This window comes from Lichenostomus cassidix, chromosome 3 (genome assembly GCF_008360975.1).
Source record: "Lichenostomus cassidix isolate B80296 chromosome 3, HeHo_3.0, whole genome shotgun sequence".
In the NCBI taxonomy this organism is placed as follows: Eukaryota; Metazoa; Chordata; class Aves; order Passeriformes; family Meliphagidae; genus Lichenostomus; species Lichenostomus cassidix.
Window position 1 is genome coordinate 51,399,634 of NC_139483.1, and position 18,396 is coordinate 51,418,029.

At 42.4% G+C, this 18,396-nt stretch overlaps 1 protein-coding gene across 5 annotated transcripts in view; it reads right to left on the reverse strand.

Annotated features, from left to right (window-relative positions):
* Positions 1–17,988, reverse strand: part of PLAGL1 (PLAG1 like zinc finger 1) — a 48,834-nt gene extending 30,846 nt beyond the window's left edge. Inside the window, exon 1 of one of the 5 annotated variants that reach the window (XM_085055738.1) lies at positions 17,854–17,988. The gene's annotated coding sequence lies outside the window, so the exon portion shown is untranslated. Of the gene's footprint in view, positions 1–1,264; positions 1,289–8,724; positions 8,800–16,490; positions 16,626–17,853 lie in introns of those variants that run through there. The other 4 variants (XM_085055743.1, XM_085055739.1, XM_085055742.1 and 1 more) reach the window with 4 other exon arrangements.
* Between the last annotated feature and the right edge of the window lie 408 nt (positions 17,989–18,396).

Genomic DNA, 18,396 nt, shown 5'->3' on the forward strand with positions numbered 1-18,396 from the left:
CTACAGACCTGGGGAAGAGTGGCTGGAAAATGGCCTGGCAGAAAAGGACCTGGGGGTGCTGACTGCTGATCCACAGCAGCTGAACATGACCCAGTGTGTGTCTAGCTGGCCAAGAAGGCCAATGGCATCCTGGCCTGGATCAGGAATAGTGTGGCCAGCAGGACCAGGGCAATGATTATCCCCCCGAACCTGACATTGGTGAGGCCACACCTCAAATCTTGTGTCCAGTTCTGGGCACCTCACTACAAGACACTGAGATGCTGGAGCAAGTCCAGGAAAGGGCAACAGAGTTGGGGAAGGATCTGGAGCACAATTCTGATGAGGAGCAGCTGAGGGAACTGGCAATGTTTTGGGCTGGAGAAAAGGAAGCTCAGGTGGGACCTTATGACTCTGGACAACAACCTGAAAGGAGGTTGGGATGAGTCTCTTCTCCCAAGTAACAACTGACAGGACAAGAGGAAATGTAGAGGTTTAGGTTGTATATTAGAAAAAAAGTTTTCACTGAAAGAGTTGTCAAGCACTGGAACAAGCTGCCATGGGAAGTGTCCCCATTCCTGTGGATATTTAAAAAGCATGTAGATGTGGTGCTTACGGACATGGTTTAGTGGTGGACATGGCAGTGCTGTGTTAATGGTTGGACCGATGATCTGAAGGGTCTTTTCCAGCCTAAACTATATTATGATTCTATGGAAACTTGACTCTGATGAAGACAACAGTACTTTGCTGCTGACTGAAATGGGTCAAAGAAAACACCTTCAATTTTAAAAATACAATGATTATTAGTAAAATACTTCCAAATTAATTGGAGCTGGTTGCAAGAACTGAGTTGTGCTGTAAGAATACAGCAGTAAAGGGTCCCACATGCAAGAAGGACATCAATGAGTTCTCTTTTCAGATCAAAGCAGGCATGTTGAGAGCAGGCTTCCTAAGCAGCAAGTGTCCTAGTCAGATTTCCATAATCCAAAAAATACTTTATTTCTGAAAAAAATCTACTCTGCAGTTTGACTCCATTCTGGCTGAGAGCAAGATTCTTGTCTGTGGTACTAATTTTCTAAAAGTTTAGGCCTTGCAGAGGGAACAGTGGACTTTAATGGCATCCATTTGTGACCGTACACACACCAGCCTTTGTCATCCCCAGAAACAGCAGGCTACATGTTGTCACTGTCAAAGCAGTGCCACCAACTAATAAAGATTTCATTTTCCCCACTGAATAACTAGACAAAATTATTTAATTGTGCGAGCATTCAATTTGCCGGGCAACTACATGGTAAACCAGCACAACACAACAAGCTCTTCCCTCCGCTATGGTTTGAGTCATTAGTATACCTTCATCCTGCCACATCGGGTCTGCAGCAGTCTCCTGTCACAAAAAAATGCAGCCTCAGTCCATGCCCTCCCTGACCCCAACACATCTTCCATCCAGCCATGTTGCAGTGACACTGTGCTCCATGGATACGCCAATTAAGGTTTGGTTGAGTTGTTCTGTGGTGTCACTTTGGAGGTAAATCACCAAAGTGTTTTTCTCCACAGGCCACTGAAGCCTGAGAAGCTTCTTCCCCCTCTGCAGTCCTCTGATGAAGCACTATTAGCAGCAGCAGCAGCAACCCCAAAGTGCTCAAGTCCAGTGCTTGGGAAGTCCAGAAACTACAGACCAAGAGAAGCACCTGTATGAGGGCATCTCAGTCACTGCAACTCAACCCACCTGCACAACAGCAGAGCAGCAGGTGCACCATCACAAGGAACTGCTCCTCTTCCAGCAGCTGGTTCAGACATTATCTCTGACAGGGTGAGGATAAGTACAGCAGTGTATTTGCAGCGGCAAGGGAGTCTGAGTAGAACTACAAGCTCCTTCATAAGCTATGCCAGCAGTTATCCTGCACTTATCCTCAACAGGGACCCAGAACTGCCTGTTGCCCCAGCAGCACAAAACCACACCATAAATCCCTCTCTTTCTTCAAGGATGTGAGGGCACCCCTTGTATTGCCCCCTAACCAAGGGGGCTCCAACACAGGAAGAGCTGTGGCAGTCACATATGCTGTACCAACCAGGCACAGTACCTAGCAGTTTCTGGCCACATTGGTCACTTGTCCATCTAAACTCAGGTGGTTTAGATGAACATAAGGCATAGCCAGTGGCCATGCTAGCCTCAGTTTAACATCAGCCAATCTTCCGTGTTTTCGCTCCTTGTAAACCACACTGACCTTTAGAAAAGTGTTGTAGGTACATTGGCCAAATTTCCTGTGCTACCCACATGCTCAAAAGCAGTGGCAGTTGCTCTTAAGTATCATCCTCCCTCATCAATGAATGGGCAGAAGTGGAGGAGAAGCAGAGTAGGGATGTTTCCCATACATGAAAATTGCAGTCTTGAAAATGTGAGGCAAAGCCTAATGAAATCCTTTCTTACAGGATTTCAGGTATCAGGAAAATAGCTTGTTAATTTATTTTGAGTAGGACTTGATGGGTTAAGTAAAATATATTACATATAGACTAGATTTTATATAGATTAACAGTCAAGAGATAGCAAAGCAGTGATTACAGACACTTTGGATTATGAAAAGTTCAATGCTTTGTGGTGGTGGAAAGTGGTTTGCACTCATTAGCGGAAGTGGGGATGGATTCTCTACTGACTAGAAGGACATGCCACAGTGTATTTTGTGTAAGAGCCAGGATTTTAGGATTTGGGTTATTTTTAATTGCTCTACCATTGCCAAAAATTCACAGACTATGCATTTTGTGTTTTATAAATGACTGTAGTGGGCACACCATGGGCATGTGTGATTCAGGACAGATACACATGATGGTGGTGGGACTGCCCTGGGATATCTAGAGTCCACAGTAAGAAAGGCAATGCCTGTTACCTGTCCTGTTGTGGTGCAGAAGACGTGGAAGTAATGAAATCAGGCAGCAGTTTCCAGGTATGGATCATGAGGAGGACCTACAGCGAGGATCAAGGTCACTGCTGCACCAGAGGAAAGGTGACTCCCATAAGGAAATGCACAGCAAGGGAAACCAGCCTGCACAGGGGCTGTTCATGATGCACGAGACATCCATGAAGGCTGCCAGCAATGGCCTTGATAACTTCCTTGATTACCAGTGGTTCGCACTGGGAGGCAGCAAGAAGGGCAGCTAAGACCCCACCTTCCACAGCCACTGGAGGTTGCTGCAGATTTCTAGGATGACAACAAGGTTTGAATCAAGCAGTACTTTTTCCACTGGCCTTGAAGCTCACCTTTCCCAGAGACAACAAACTTGATGGCAAGGGAAGCTGGAAACTGCTCTGTGAGGGGCCTGTGCAATGTCTGCGATGTAAGACTAGAACTTGTTGATCAAGACAGCTACCCTGCATGTAACACCCAAGGATTCTCATGTGGGTTCATGTGACAGAGCTCTTCACTGACCTCTCTCAGAAGATGTACATCTATCTTCCCTGGCATCACACCACAGAAGGCTTGAGGAAAAGCAGGCACAGATGTGGGTAGAGACATAAGAGGCAGCAACAGGAAAAGCTTTCACACTGTGGGTTATGATACCTTTATGCTTGCATCACGATGCCATATGTAGACAACAAGAGAACACCCTGCCTGCAAAAGAGACCTATGCCATGCAGAGACAAAGACCTGGATCAGAGCTTTGGAATTGTGAACCCACTGTGAGTGGCAACATGACTGTTCTCAATCAGTCAGCTTCTGCCCCCCACCAAGTCCTCAGAGGTTATTACAGAATTCCTTACATTGCTTTCCACACAAAAACAATGACAACTGTCAACACAGACATACTCTTTGTGGTGATCTGACATTATTCAGCCCTCAAATGCATCTCAGTTTCATGCTGCCCACCAAAGAGGCACATTAGTTAACCAGTCATCAGAAGACTCTTCTAATGACGTGAAGTCATCTGTCCACCTTACTTGTGCAGCTGGAAAGGGACACTGCTATACCCTGGATACTCAGGAGAATGCCCAGCACAACTCATTTTTAGATTCAAAACAGTCTCATGTAAGTGACATTGTTATTTAAATACCTTTTATCGTATTTTAACTGAGTAAAGGTAAAACACAAGTAAATGTATTTTTTCAAGACATCTATGGTAAGTACTACTGTCACAGATGCCTAAAATACACAAGCAAAGACGTAACAGGAAAACCACACTTAACCTAGTTACACTGAGATTAAATCAGGAAGGACTCTCTTTCCCCCACCACAGAAATCGGTTGCTGGGGTTTAACTTTCAGCACACCTTATGACTCAGGTTGCATTCATCAGAAGAAAACACCTTCAGGAAACAACGTATCTATCACACATCATTACCATTCTACTAGTGTCCTTACTTGAATTCTTTTGGCTACTGCTAGTGCTGTGCTGGTCTAACTGCTGACATAGTTTCTCTTCTCCCAGATTCATGGACATGAAAGAAAATCATAATTATATAGATATTATTTAAGCTTAACAGAGTACTAACAGGGAAAAATGAATATGCAGGGCCAAAATCTCCATTAGTGAAACCTATGTAGATTTTCTGAAGTTTGTGTTAGTCCCACATGTATCTCCACATCAGGATTTGATGCATGCTAAGAACAACTCATCAAAAATGTCCAACAGTGATATTCTGTAGATTTTTTAACCTACCGCATGTAGAGTCCCTCACTGGTGAAAAACATGAGATTATAAATCACTTTTTTAATAATATAAATAGGATAATTTGTACTTTTACAATTATTTGGGGTTTGGGGTTTTTTTCGAGCCATGGAATTATTTTATAATTATAAACCAGAATAACTGTTTTGCCATCATGTTATTCTTTATGTACAGGATTCTGCATCTTTCCTTTGATTAAACAAAAAACTTGAGCAGTGCAACACATAAAAGCTTGTGCCCCCAATCCAGAAATCTGGCTCACTAATATTGCAGAAGTTCCCTAGGTAAGTCTTATTTGTGAATGTAAAAAATAAAGAAAACCCAAAATTATAAATGTGACATCTCTCTCTTTAACCAAGGACTATGCAGAGGTAAAAGAACTGTACAAAATCATAAGGCAGACTGTGGGAGGACAAAAGTCATGCACTCAAGGATGTCTTCTCTAATGCATTTACTAAGGATATTTTGTACACCTTCATGATAATGTTTTAAATTGTGTTTACACACACACAAACACTATACAAATATGTAAGCTGGTCCTGTTGCTGAAGGAAATTTTGTAACTATACACACATCTCTACAGATTAAATGCCTTGGTATGTAAGCAACCAAGAGCCCTATTAGTTTCCAGAGATTTATTGATAATTTTTGGACCCTTGGCTAATATTTTGCTATACTGAACGTTAAATTTGGATACACAAAAAAGTGCTGCCATACCATTCCCTCCACAAAACAATCACTACTCTAACACTATGATCACTTCAACATGTAGCATCATTAAATATGGTCCATACACAGGCAACTAATCTATCCAACTCTGTTTTCAGTTTAAAGCAAAAAAACCCCAATTTTCATTAAAAGTAAATATATTTTATATCCTATGTCCTGATACCAGAAACACTAAGACCAACAAATCCCACTCTATGTTTCAAGCAAGTTCTTCCTGTTCTGAAATATGGCACTGTCTCTCACCATCATTTTCCCAGCCTGTACCACTTGATACTGGTCTACTTTGCTCAGCATAAGACCTGTGGTAGAAAAGGCATCAAACACAAGTCTTTGCCCACACAATCCAGTGCCCTGATAACAAGAAATGCTATTAAATAGTATTTTAAAAACAGACAGTAACAAAAGTGAGAAAATTCCTAGGGAATGATACCAAATGGCATCTCATGCCAGCCTGCCTTACTGAGGGCTGCTCTTGTTGTTTGGCTTTGCAAAGCACTCAGCATTTTGACTGCGATCCAGCCAAGCAATTCTGCATTTCCCATGTTTTTCCACCACTGACTTGCAGGGAACTATTTGTACACATGAAGATAAACCTACACTTCATATTTTGCTGGGTCAGGATCAAGGCACCAATCGTATTTCTAGATGCTTGTTTTCTTATGAGAATTGGATAAAATGAGCTAAAAAAATAAATCTTGTAAGTGTGAGCTTTAGAAAGCCTCAAGACCCAGGAACATTCCTAAAATAATTTGCATTCCACAGCGGCAGGGCAAAACCATTTCCATTTCAATGAGCCTGTGGAGAGGACTCTGGTCTACTGGCTGAAACTCAGGACTGAACCCTAGCATAAAATAAACACCAAACCCACTTGTATGAGGTCACGTGAAAAAGCACTTTTTCCTGTTCTCCCTTAATACCTTGGCTAAACTCTTTTTCATCACTTCAGGCTTGCATCTCAACACTCATTTCAAGAAGGACACTGCCACTCCTCTCTGCTGGACAGACTGGTCAGCAGGGAGATTTCCTGTCCCTTTCCTTCATCATCCTCAAACAGCTGACCCCAAAGAGTCAACAAATCTTTGGCTTCAAAAAAAGGTCTGACAAAAACCTGGGCTTTAACACTCACTCCTTTCATAAGCTTGATACAAATAACACACACTAGCAGCTGAAAACCTTCCAAATGTGGTGAGCAAAACCCACAGTGGAGACAGACAAACAGTCAAGTTCCCACATGGTGCAACAGTCACTCCCGTGACCAGAGAAAGGGATACACATTTAGCCAGTACTTCAGCAATGTCAGTAAATTTCAGGAAATCATAAAAACAGATTTGTCATCTGGAAGCCAACACCTTACCTCACACATCTTGCTTAGATTATGTAAAACCTCAAAATGCTCACAAACTTGCACATATCTACAACATCACTCAGATGCATCCTAAGCGCTATTGCAATAATGTGATGCAGTGTGTAATGTTGCTGCTATACTATGTATATATGTATATGTATATGTACATTCAAATTATTTTATCAAATAAATACTCATACTTTTTAAGCAGTTTTAAATTTCAATGCTGTGAAATCACTACTTCATTTAGAAACTTGTAAAAATGAAGAAGTTTTACCTGAAAAAGGATTTTTGGTGAAGAATATTGGTATTTTTCAGTTACTTTAGATACCAAGTGGTCTTAATGGTGATTCCAACAGATTTAGCAGCTTGGTCCCTTTAGTTGCTTCATAAAAGCTGGATGTCTCTATACATAAATTAAGTATCAAAGCATAATTAATCCTCTTCCATAATATGCCTCGCTGTTTGTTAACAGCTTCTTGGCTAGTGGGAATGTTTTCTTTTTTCCTCCACTCCTAAAAGCCTCATACTTAAAAGATTTGCTTGAGCTGCCTAAAGTAAGCAATGATAATATGAATACATCCTCATAACTCTAAAGCATAACCAAAGAGTTTTCACTAAGAACTTAATACTCAAGGCAGAGAGACAGCAGGAGCTGATTTGTTTTAATTAATACTACAAGATGAATACTGGCTAACAGCTGCCTGTCACACTCCTCTATTTGTTTGCTTCAACCTGCACACTCAGATTTTCGTCGGACAGCAGCTGGACCTGTCAGTGGCAAACTTGGCAGCAATGCCACCCACATCCTTTCCCTCCTGTTCACAAATGTGGACTGGCCGGAGCAGGATACTCTATAAAAAATGCAACCTACCACTTCATATGGTGCAGAGGCAAGGGATAATTATTAGAATTAATTTACCAAAATTACCCATCATGTTAATTGACAGGGACTGATTCTGTTGGAACTAAACTGTAACTTGAGGAGTGATTTCTTATTGCCTTTTCTTAAAGGTATGCTATTTTTAGGGGTTATATTTTCATAGTAGTGCCTAGAATGCCCATGGTGCACAGCTCTAAAAACATCCAAATCCTCCAAATGGTGCATATATGCTTGAATAATGAAAGCTACATATTCTCAAATATTACTTAGCCATTCCCTTAGTTTTCCCTTTCGTTATCAAACCATTTAATGACTCAAAAAATCTGCAAATTTTGGCTCACAGATTATTGTTCAATAAAAGCAGATATAGATGCAGACTATTCATATTCAGCATGGCAACCTGTTTCTCAGCTAAAAGAGAGATAAAATGTTGCTCTCTACTGTCAACTAAAGATAATTTGAACCTCTTGTTCTCCCATACTGAGAGCTTTTAACAAAGAGTCATAACTGGACTCCTGCCTTTCAGAGCTCTGGACTGGAATTGCATGGTGCACAAACCTTTCGGGGATTCTGTGCCATTTCTTGCGCATTACTCAAACAAGAAGCCAAAAAAATGCAACGTTACATACTTGTTTAAAATTTGCAGGGCAAAGTTGTTCTACTGTTTTCTCCAGCAAAACTGAAACCTGAATAAATTAGAGACTGTCTCTTCTCTACATAAGCTTCCTTTTTTCAGTGAAAGAGAAAACGAAAGGAATTATGAAACCAGATTAATAAGGCCAATGCTGAAGAGCCCTGTAGAGACTGGTAGAGTTTGGCCACTAACTCCACAGAATGGCAAAAATAGCTTAAAATTAAGTGACCATTAATTCCCCAATCAATATCAAATAAAGAGCTTGGAATATGGTGCACCATGGATTAATGAATGCCAAGTGCAAGCAGATGTATTTCAGCAGTTTGGCATTTTTATTGCAGTCACTGGTCTGTATGCCAATTTTTCAGAGACAGCCTTGGAACCTGATTAACTTCTCCATGGTCTCTAGCAACAAAGAACACCATTTCTTAATTTTAAAGTGATCCTGACATAGAAAAGTTACAATAACGTACATAAAACAATCTAAGCAATCTCTAACCTTTTATTAAAATTCACCACGAGGTCACTTGTCCTTATTTCTTCACCCAGTTGCATGATCTCTCCAACTCCAACTCTGACTTTTGAAACATCCCTTCATTATGGTTCTGTGAGTTAATGAAAAATAACCTGAAACAACTCAGATGTTTGGCACCTGCACCCCAAGTTGCCAGAAGGCTAGTTTAGTAATTTATAAAAACCTAAATGAACATATTCTGTCAGAGGTTTATATGGGATGTGAGCTCTGCAAGTGGAAGAACTTAGGGTTATCTAAAAGTGCCCACAATCAAATACTTGGATGGTTTCAGTCAACAGCTACCAAAGTGTATTTTACTTGTTGCACCATGACATTCTATCTCCAACATCTACTACAATCTTGATAAAAAACTAACAGATTTTTAATGAATGGTCACTAATGACTTGCTAACCAGATCCTCATTGGGAGAATCCATATGATTCAAGAGTCAGTGCTTTGCTGGGACAAACCGAAGGCACAGGTCACACTCTCCACAAGGATGCTGTCTTAAATTGTTCTGTAATCTCCATGGATTCAAATTTTGAAGAATATCCTTGTCAAAATACATGATATTAAAATTAAAATTTAATGCAATTTTGGACTCTAGGACCCAAATATATTATTCGAAGCATGATAGCAACCATAACACCTAAGTAGATGTGTGACAATTTTTGCTATCAAACTGTAATTCAATATTTTAAATTATAACCTGTGTTCTTTCTAAATTAGATGATTATTTAATAAATTTATAAAGTTATCAGTGCAAATTACTGACCACAAAAATAATTCAGAGACATATACAGTCTAAAAAACTTCATTAATTTGACAAGTAAAAATTTTCAAAATAATATATCCTGCTAGTATTTTTACAGATCAAAAAAAGACACTCATTCTACATTGGATTCCACTATTCTCTGAAGTGCTTTTTTGATTTGGGTAAAAATATTTAAAATAATTTTACTTATATTTTCTGTTTTCTATTAGTTTAAGAAGTCTATGCTCATTTTTGTAATGTCTTATTTTAAAATTATTTTATAATGTTGAGATTTTTGATGTTGATAAAAGTAGTATGAAAAACTGAGCAAAAACCTGATAATTTTAATTTTTAAAGGACTGAGACCACAACACCTTCTCAATCAGGTCACTCTGATGACCTCTAACATCCTCACATACACTCTGTAACTCAGTATTTCGCCTTTGCTAGAGATCTAGAAATCTGTAAATACTTGGCTTTATAAGTCCTGGAAAAGTCCTGCAAAAACTTGAAGTGCTCTGAGATTCAGGCATCAATATGGACAAATCACTGAAACAATAAACAAAGGAAAAAAAATAATTTCAAGCCTTATCTTTTCTTTTAGAGTAAGACAAAGGCTGGAAAGCAATTTACTCTCCTATTTATCCCTGTTTTGTCTTCTGTCTTGTTTGGCCAGAGCAGACTTTCTTCTTTTCATTCAATAAATGCTTGAAAACGAGGATACATTTTTATTAGCCAAAACCCTCCACAGACTCAGTGAAAAATCTGTATAGCAAATTCGATGATTAAAAAGGGAGACAATTCCTTCTATCACTTACACTAAAAGCATTTGAGAGAGAAGAACAGCATGTAAATGTGCACAAGTCAAGTAAAGATGATTTCCAAGCGTGAAAATTATTCTTGTCCCTGGCAGCTGCTATGTGAGAAGTAATAAGGTCCAGAAGCCTTGCTGGGCACGACCAGTGATGAGAATATCATTACGATCCATCTGCAACCCCCGAGAGATGCAAAATGCCTCAGCAATCTTTTGTTCCAAGCAAAACTACAAATCCAAAGCAACAGGTTTCCAAGCCAGGACATAGTGAGTGTCATCACATGAACACCTCCCTGACCCCCCACCCCCCCAAATGGTTTTGAATAAGGGCAAGCTGAGAATACCTTTCAGAACAACAGAATTTCAGTATCACAGATTTTATAGTAAATGTGTTTGCTTTGCCTACATATTTACTTGCTTTGTGAGGAAAGGAGTGTTAGGTTTGTAAAAACAAGTGAGTCATGAACTAGTCAAAATATTTCCAGTAAACTTATTTTTGCCTGAATACCCTGAGTTAACTGAAACCAAAACATTTTGCAGACTTGTATCAGTTTCACTGGCTTGTGATGAATCAGTGCTATAGGCTGTGTTACGTTTTGCTGAAATTGGTAGTTACACAATCACAGAATCAATCAAGTTGGAAAAGACCTCTGATCATTGAGTCCAACATGACCAGTCACCACCTTGTCAACTAGACCATGGCATTAAATGCCACATCCAGCCTTTCATTAAACACCTCCAGGCATGGTGGAGGTGTTTAATGAACACCTTCCTTGGCAGCCCATGCCAATGACTAATCACCTTTTCTGTGAAGAACTTCTTCCTAATGTCCAGCCTAAAACTCCCCTGGCACAGCTTAAGACAACGTCCTCTTGTCCTGTCACTGGTTACCTGGGAGAAGAGACCAACCCTCACCTGGCTAAACCCTCCTTCCAGGCAGTTATGGAGATTGATAAATTCTTCCTTGAGCCTCCTTTTCTCCAGACTAAACACCCCCAGCTCCCTTGGCTGCTCCTTGTAAGACTTGTGCTCCAGGCCCGTGACCAGCTTTGCTGCCTGTCTCTGGGCAAGAGAAGTTGTTTCATTCACTTCATCTGGGGTCTAACAGCCTAACTGGGGAAATCCTCACCTGACACATTTTTTCTCACTTTCAATGGCATCTACTACTGAGGACCAACACTGAGTGATCTCTTTCCAGTGTCTGGCACCACTGGGATGAGGAAGGGCTATCTGGCTGCCAGGTTCACAGGAAGCAAATGCTGCATCTACGCAGGATACCTCAAGTGCTAGTTTTCAAATTTCTCTTCCACTGAAAGAGGGAGGTGTGGTTTTGTCAGAGGGCATTTGGACTCATTCTGGCCAGCAGCCCTGGTCTTTTCTTGGATGAGCCCTGAGAATACAAACACATAGTCTTTCAGCAGGCAAATCACCTGCTGCTCCTTCTCACTGTGAGAGATAATTAAGTCACTTGCCTAATTAATCTGGGTGATTGCTGAGATACCTAAGTGCATTTGAAGCAGAAAAAGATTACATTACATGTTCTTGATTTGTCTTAATCACTTTAAAAGGGTTTAATGCCTTTTCTGGACTCAATGATGCAGGTGAGCCATAGCTCCCAGCACATAAAAACGGAAAAAATCAGAAGCCAGAAAGCATCCTGGGCCATATATGGAACATTTCTGGAACATTACAAAGGTTGCCTCTCTGCACAGAAACTTGAGCTAAGGTTGCTAAGACTAAATGAAAATTGAATTAAAATAGAACTTACGATTACAAACCAAATCTCTGGGGTTTTTTAACTCCTACATAAGAGTTTCTCTTTTGTTATGTCAATCCAACTTCAGTTATGTTTTTAGTAACTTCTTTCTTTTAGCTAATAAGTTCCAGCATTTTACTACCTTTCCATTGCCTTTTGTTTACTGCCTCTTTCCAGATCTTTGTTCAGCATCACTATTTCCTTCCTTTCAAACTCCTCTTGGTTCTCCGCATGCTGTACCTGTGATGATGACCCTAGAGATAATCCCACCTGGAAAAGAAGGCATAGCTACCTCTCTGGGGACAAAATAAGCATTTGAACCAGTTTAGCTATGTCTTTATTACGTTCTTCACTGGTCCTTCCACTGCTTACTACTGCAGGACAATATAATGATTAGACACTTGGTGTCTTCTTTGGGTATCAACCTGTCAAGGCACTGGCAAAATAGAACTTTAATGCTATATAAAAAAATTGTTTATTTCTCAGTTTTACAGCAGTTTTATTGTAATCTTTAAAAAAGCCACATTGAATCTAAAGTTACTTATTTCTGCAGGACAGGACAAACCAAAGCTGTCAAGCACATCATACAGCTGCAGTGATTGAAGTAACATTCTAGCTAAAGTACACCAAAAAAATTGCAGTGACAGTTTATAACCAAATAATTACATGGGACCCTTGCTGTTGCCATTCTCTCCAAAAGATACATGTGACAGTCTTGCAGAAGACATCCTTGCTTCTCCTCAAGAGTGCCTCAACACCATTCACAGCAACAGGAAGCTGGAAACAAGAGGCTAAGTGAAGGAGCAAAGTCTAATATTGCTCAATGCACTACATTTGCTTGCTGTTGTAAAAGTTAGCACAAGTTAGATACTGCTACATCAGTATTTTCCTAAGTGCAGTCTATCAGCTGCTATTCTGCATTTGCTGCCAATGCATTTTTTGCTATAGTTCTTCAGATGATCTTCTGATGATCTAACTTTGACATGGGACAGTGCCTCACAACAGGATAAGCCCAGAAAATTTACTAATCTGTGGATGAATCTTGCCATTCTAGTGTGACTAGAGTTCCCAAAGTGGCACAACACAACTTCCTCCAGCACAGTTAGTGTCACTGTGAAGACAAAGCACGGTGCCTTCTGCACAATGAACGTGGTGAGCCATTCCACAAGGTTTGTCTGGGCCATCTGCAACACCCCTCAGCACACAGAGCTGACATTTAGCACTGAAACACCTCTAAGTGCAACATCCAGGTCTGGGCAGCCATCAGCTGAATGACCTTAAACATGAGCACAGGTTTCCCTGTGAGAAGCCCCCCTGCCCCACTCAAGAAAAAGGAATACTAACACTCCTGATACCTAAGAGATGAACAATTTTCTGTTGTATCCCAACACACAAAAGAGACAACTCCAGCGCCCCCATCCCAAGATACAGAGAAAATAGGCTCCTGGAACAGACCCTTTTCCTTCTCTCTTAGAGCAGGGGAGGAAGACACAGAGGAGGCAACAACTGAGAGAGGGACTCCTACATTTCACAAAGGACTGCCTCCCAGCAGCTGGGCTGGGATGAACATCAGCATTTACTGTCTGACCCCTGTGGGTCAGACAGAGCTGGAAGGTCTTCTTCCCTATTACTAAATCATTGAAGAGTGCCACTCACAGCAGACCATGTTGATATTCCATGTTGATATTGAAATATTCCCTACATCTTTTTCTATACTACTAAGTTAAGAACAGAAGATGAAACGCACACGGTTATTCTCCACAGCTACTTTTTCAGTATTTTCACACATACTGACAAGAACTACAGTTTTTATTTATATCTGTCTTTATTTCTAATATCTTCAAGAATTTTTTAGATTAATTTTTTTACACCTGAAACCTGAGGCTTTCCAGAAGAAAAAAATTACAACAAACAAGAATGTTTTGTTACCAATTCTGCATGACTGAGCTTAATTTAAACCCTTTTATGACCCACCACAAGGACTAGAAATGCATGCTCTTCTGTATCTTATTCCAACTGCAGTTTTTGAAGGTTTAAGCAAGGGAATATACAGTGTCCATCTTCAGGGATACACTTTGAAATATTACAGAATCTGAATGGAAGAAAAAACTTCAAGGTAAGCAATGTGATCAAGGTATCTCTCCAACTCATTAGAACAAAGAAATCAATGCCTTATGGTACCATCTCTGTTTTCTCATGATTCCAGCTTGCAATGATGAGTAGCTAATGCTATTTGAGAAGCTTATATTTTTCTATCTCAAGTTGTTTGTGTAACAGCTTCTCCTAAAGTAGTGTTCCAGGTGCAAGAAGGAGAAAGATAAAAGCAGATATACTCTATCCTCCAAGACAGAACTAGTTTACAAAGGCATCCTTGATCCTGATTTAGCACTGCAACTCATGCCATTTTTAAATAGATCAATCAGTACAAGCAGAAAAAGCAATTGAAAAGAGGAAATATGAGAAACATAGAGACAGTAAAGGCTGCTGGAAAGAACTGTTGTTTCTAGATTGTCATGTCAGAAACACCTGGAACCCAAAATATTCTTTCATAGCAAATTGCAAATAGCCCATATACATAAGAATGCATTGGAAGACAGAGACAAGTCAGCAAAAAAAGCAAAACTAAAGGAAAAATATGTATTTGATTATACCCAGGGTATGTGTGGAATTAAATTTTATGACCAACTTTCAAGATTTTCCCATACAGAATTCAAGTCAACTGACCTTCTTTCTGTCCTAACTCTTGTTATTTCCTGCTAGTTATCACAAAATAGCAGTATCCTTGGCATCATTCAAAGAGATTTCCTACTTTTTTCCACACATGCAAGAAAAGAACAAACAGTTTCTTCTGGGTTTAGTGACAATTAAATGATGCAGCCACTTGTATGGTGGCACGAGCTAAAGCAGAAGTGTGTGACTGCTTTTCCCTTGGTGTTTGGAGTCTTGTTTGCCTCACGCTTATCTTTGAAAGCAGGAACATCTTAAAATAAAAGCTCAGCAGGGCCAGTAGGGAACTAGTTGGCAATACTCTAGTTTTGAAAACATCTTGTGAGACAGATTGCTCTTACTGAAGGGGATGATGTAGATTTGTAAAATTAGGTGTAATGTCAAGTGCTCAAACACATCAAAATTTAATGCCTGCCTTAAGTATAGCTCATGTGTTCACTAATGGGCAGGGTGGGGGTTGATGTTTTTTGGGTCTTAATCATCAGTCAAGAAATTAGGAATTTGAGGGAGAGGGATAGCAGCTCAGGTCCCAGCCCTGGCAATACACTGTAGTTTAAATGTGTCTCAATATTCATGGGGCGGGGCGGGAATTAACTTACAACACTTCCTTTTCACCTAGTCCTGGCAGAAGGGTAGGCAGGGAGAGATGACATGCGAGTGCTCACAGAACTTCACAATGCGATTCTCAATGCAAAGATAATTATAGAAATCAGAGGAAATCAGGAGTTATTGCCTTTAGTTAGAGAGCATGAATTTGTGACCTGCCCTGCTTAAACTCAGAGAATAAACTACATGATTTAATGGCCCCCTTTAGGAAGTAATTATTTATTTTCTTGTATTTATGTGATTTTTTGTATCAAACTCTCCAAACCTCCCACTACTGTTCTCACTCTGATATGCAGGTCCAGAGGAACTGGTACAGTCCTTCTACTCTTATTTCTCTTTTTTATTCCTGCTCATCCCAGCTTCTGCTTCTTACACAAATTACCATCAATTTTCAGGATCTGCATGATCAGAACAACCAGGTCTTATTTCCATGTCAGAGCACTGAACAATTCAAAAAGCAGTGGTGGTCAGCCTATTACACAGTTACAGTACTCCAGGATCTATACCAGCTCCCATTAGGTTTGCAAATGAGATTTTGACTGCTTTGCCTTACAATTCAGGGCAAGTAAGAGCACACTAATAGTGGAAAACATCCCGCACATACAGTGGCACCACAGCAGCAAGCACACACAATATCAAGTAATAATCACACACTTTGCCACCGATTCTGTCACTGTACCTGTACTTCTGTTTAGCAGAACTCCCTGTGTTCCACCCAGAGCCACCTGCCCCGCACAGCCCCATTTTGTGTACTGCAGTGTGACCACTCCCCATGCAGAGGCGGAGCGGGGCTCCGTGCGCCGCTTCTCCAAACCAACAACAGGGACAGGAAGGACCAGTGAAGGGAAATTCCCAATGACAGCATCTTTATTTCTCCCCAGTGAAGGGTCAGGGCACAACAGAGATGTTGCAGGTTGCAGGGTCACCTGGCAGACTGCAGACTCACAACAAAAAAGGGACGCTCTTGAAAGAGAAGCTGCCAAGAAGGGACAGGACTGCTTGACACCGTGTGCTGCCGTATGCAAATAGGTATCTCAGACTCAAACATCCAGATTTTCTGCTAAGCATTGGGACAACCAAGAATCAGGTCGTACCTGCTGATGTTAATTTTACAACTGCAGTACTGAGATGTGAATGCTCAGATCGGGAACCTCTTCCCCGTTCTGTCAGAGCTGGGTTTGCTAATCTCCTGGTAATAACGCCAGGCACATCCTCTCCTACTGCTTCCTGGAAAGAGAATGTATGTATCATTTGTATCTCTTCGTGAAGATCCTCATCATGTTAGACGAAGTGGTCACAGACAAATACGTATGCAGATATATCATGTACCCAAAACCAAAGCTATGTAGTCCCTCATAAATTAAAAATATCATCTGAGGTGGGAAGATTATGTTTAAACTCACATTTTAGAGAAAGCTACTACTTTGCACTCTTCATAAACTACTGTAAATATCTTCTACAAAAGCAGTTTGCCTTACTGGCCATCCATTGTAAGAAGGAACACCCTTATGCTAAAGTGAGACCAGGGAAGCAACAGCCCTCAGAGAAGTTTGGCTGTCTCAAATTCACCTTTCTAAAAAATGAACTGTCATTTGACTAAGGGACAGAAACTTTTCACGGAGATATAAAAAACAACTGAAAGTTAAATTTTAACCAAGTTAGGCACTTTAAGGAAAAAAAAAAAAAAAACAAATCCTAAAATGTGGTAAATTCCTCTTCCCCACAGGAAAAAAAAAAAAAGTCGTGAGTCCCGTAGGAGTCAATGACAGCTCAAGGCTTGACCTCAGCAAGCTGTCAGCCTGCTGAAGAGAGATGGAAATCTGTGTAAACCGTGCTGCAGCTGCATCTGTCGGCGGGGTTTTGATGCAGCCGTCGAGTGCCGTGCGCGAGCAGCGGGAGCACCTTTGGGGCCGCAGAGGTTTTCCCACGTGGGAACAAACCTTTCGGACCGCGACCCGAGTCCCTTGTCACGGGGGTGCCACCGCCGGACGCGGGTCACAGCACCGCCCGCTGCCCCTTGCTCTGCCCTGAAAGCCCCGTGAGGCTGGAGAGAACCACGAAGGAGAGATGAGGTGTCCCCTCCTCCCCCAAATCCCCGGTCCTGCGGCCTTTCCGTGCCCAGAGGCAAGAGGGGCCGGGGCGGGCGCCCATCCCGGGGCTCCGGTGCGCGGCGCTGCGGGCGGACAAGCGGGAGAGCCTGCGCGGCGGCCGGGGCGTGGGGAAAGTAGACGGAGAGAAGCAGAAAATAAGTAAAGACGAAACTCTCCTCCTGAAAGCGGACACTTTGTGGCACAATTCGTCGCCCTGCGGCGGTGGGCCCGGTCCGACAGCCCCGGTGCTCGGCGCCCGCCCCGCAGCGCTCCGCCCGGAGCGCGTCCCCCGCCCCCCGAGCGTCCCGGCACCTCCGCGGGACAGCGGAGCGCCCCCGGCCCGAACCCGCACGCCCGTCCCGCTCACCTCATGGCCCAGCTCCGCGGGCGCCGCCCGCTCACCCAGCGCCGGGCCGGGGAGCGCAGCGGCGGCGTCGACTCCTCCCGTCCCCGCGGCGGTGCCCGGCCCCGAGGAGACGCCTGGCGGCGGGGCGGCGGCGGGCGGGCCGGGAGAGGGCCGGGCCGAGGGGCGGCCGCACCGCCCCCTCTCCCCGCTCCGCCTCTGAGGAGCCGGGCAGCGCGGGGCGGGGGGCGAGCCCCGAGCAGAAAGCGGAGGCGGCCCGGGGATGCAGCTCCACCGCCGGTGATGGCCGAGCGCTCGCTCTGCGACGGCGCTGCCGCCAAACTTGTTCTCAGCGGAGTGCGACTGCCGCGGTTGTCCGGCCGCCGACACTGCCTCTGCCGTGACCGCGGAGTTGTCCGTACTTGTGAGGATCCACAGAACTCCCTCACCTGCGCTCTTGGTGGTTAATAACTTGCCAAGACGCACCTCACTGCATTTACAAGGTCCTGCACCCACGTCGCGGTTTTGCTCCCTTGACTTGGGAGTTCTGTTGCAGACTCGTATCCC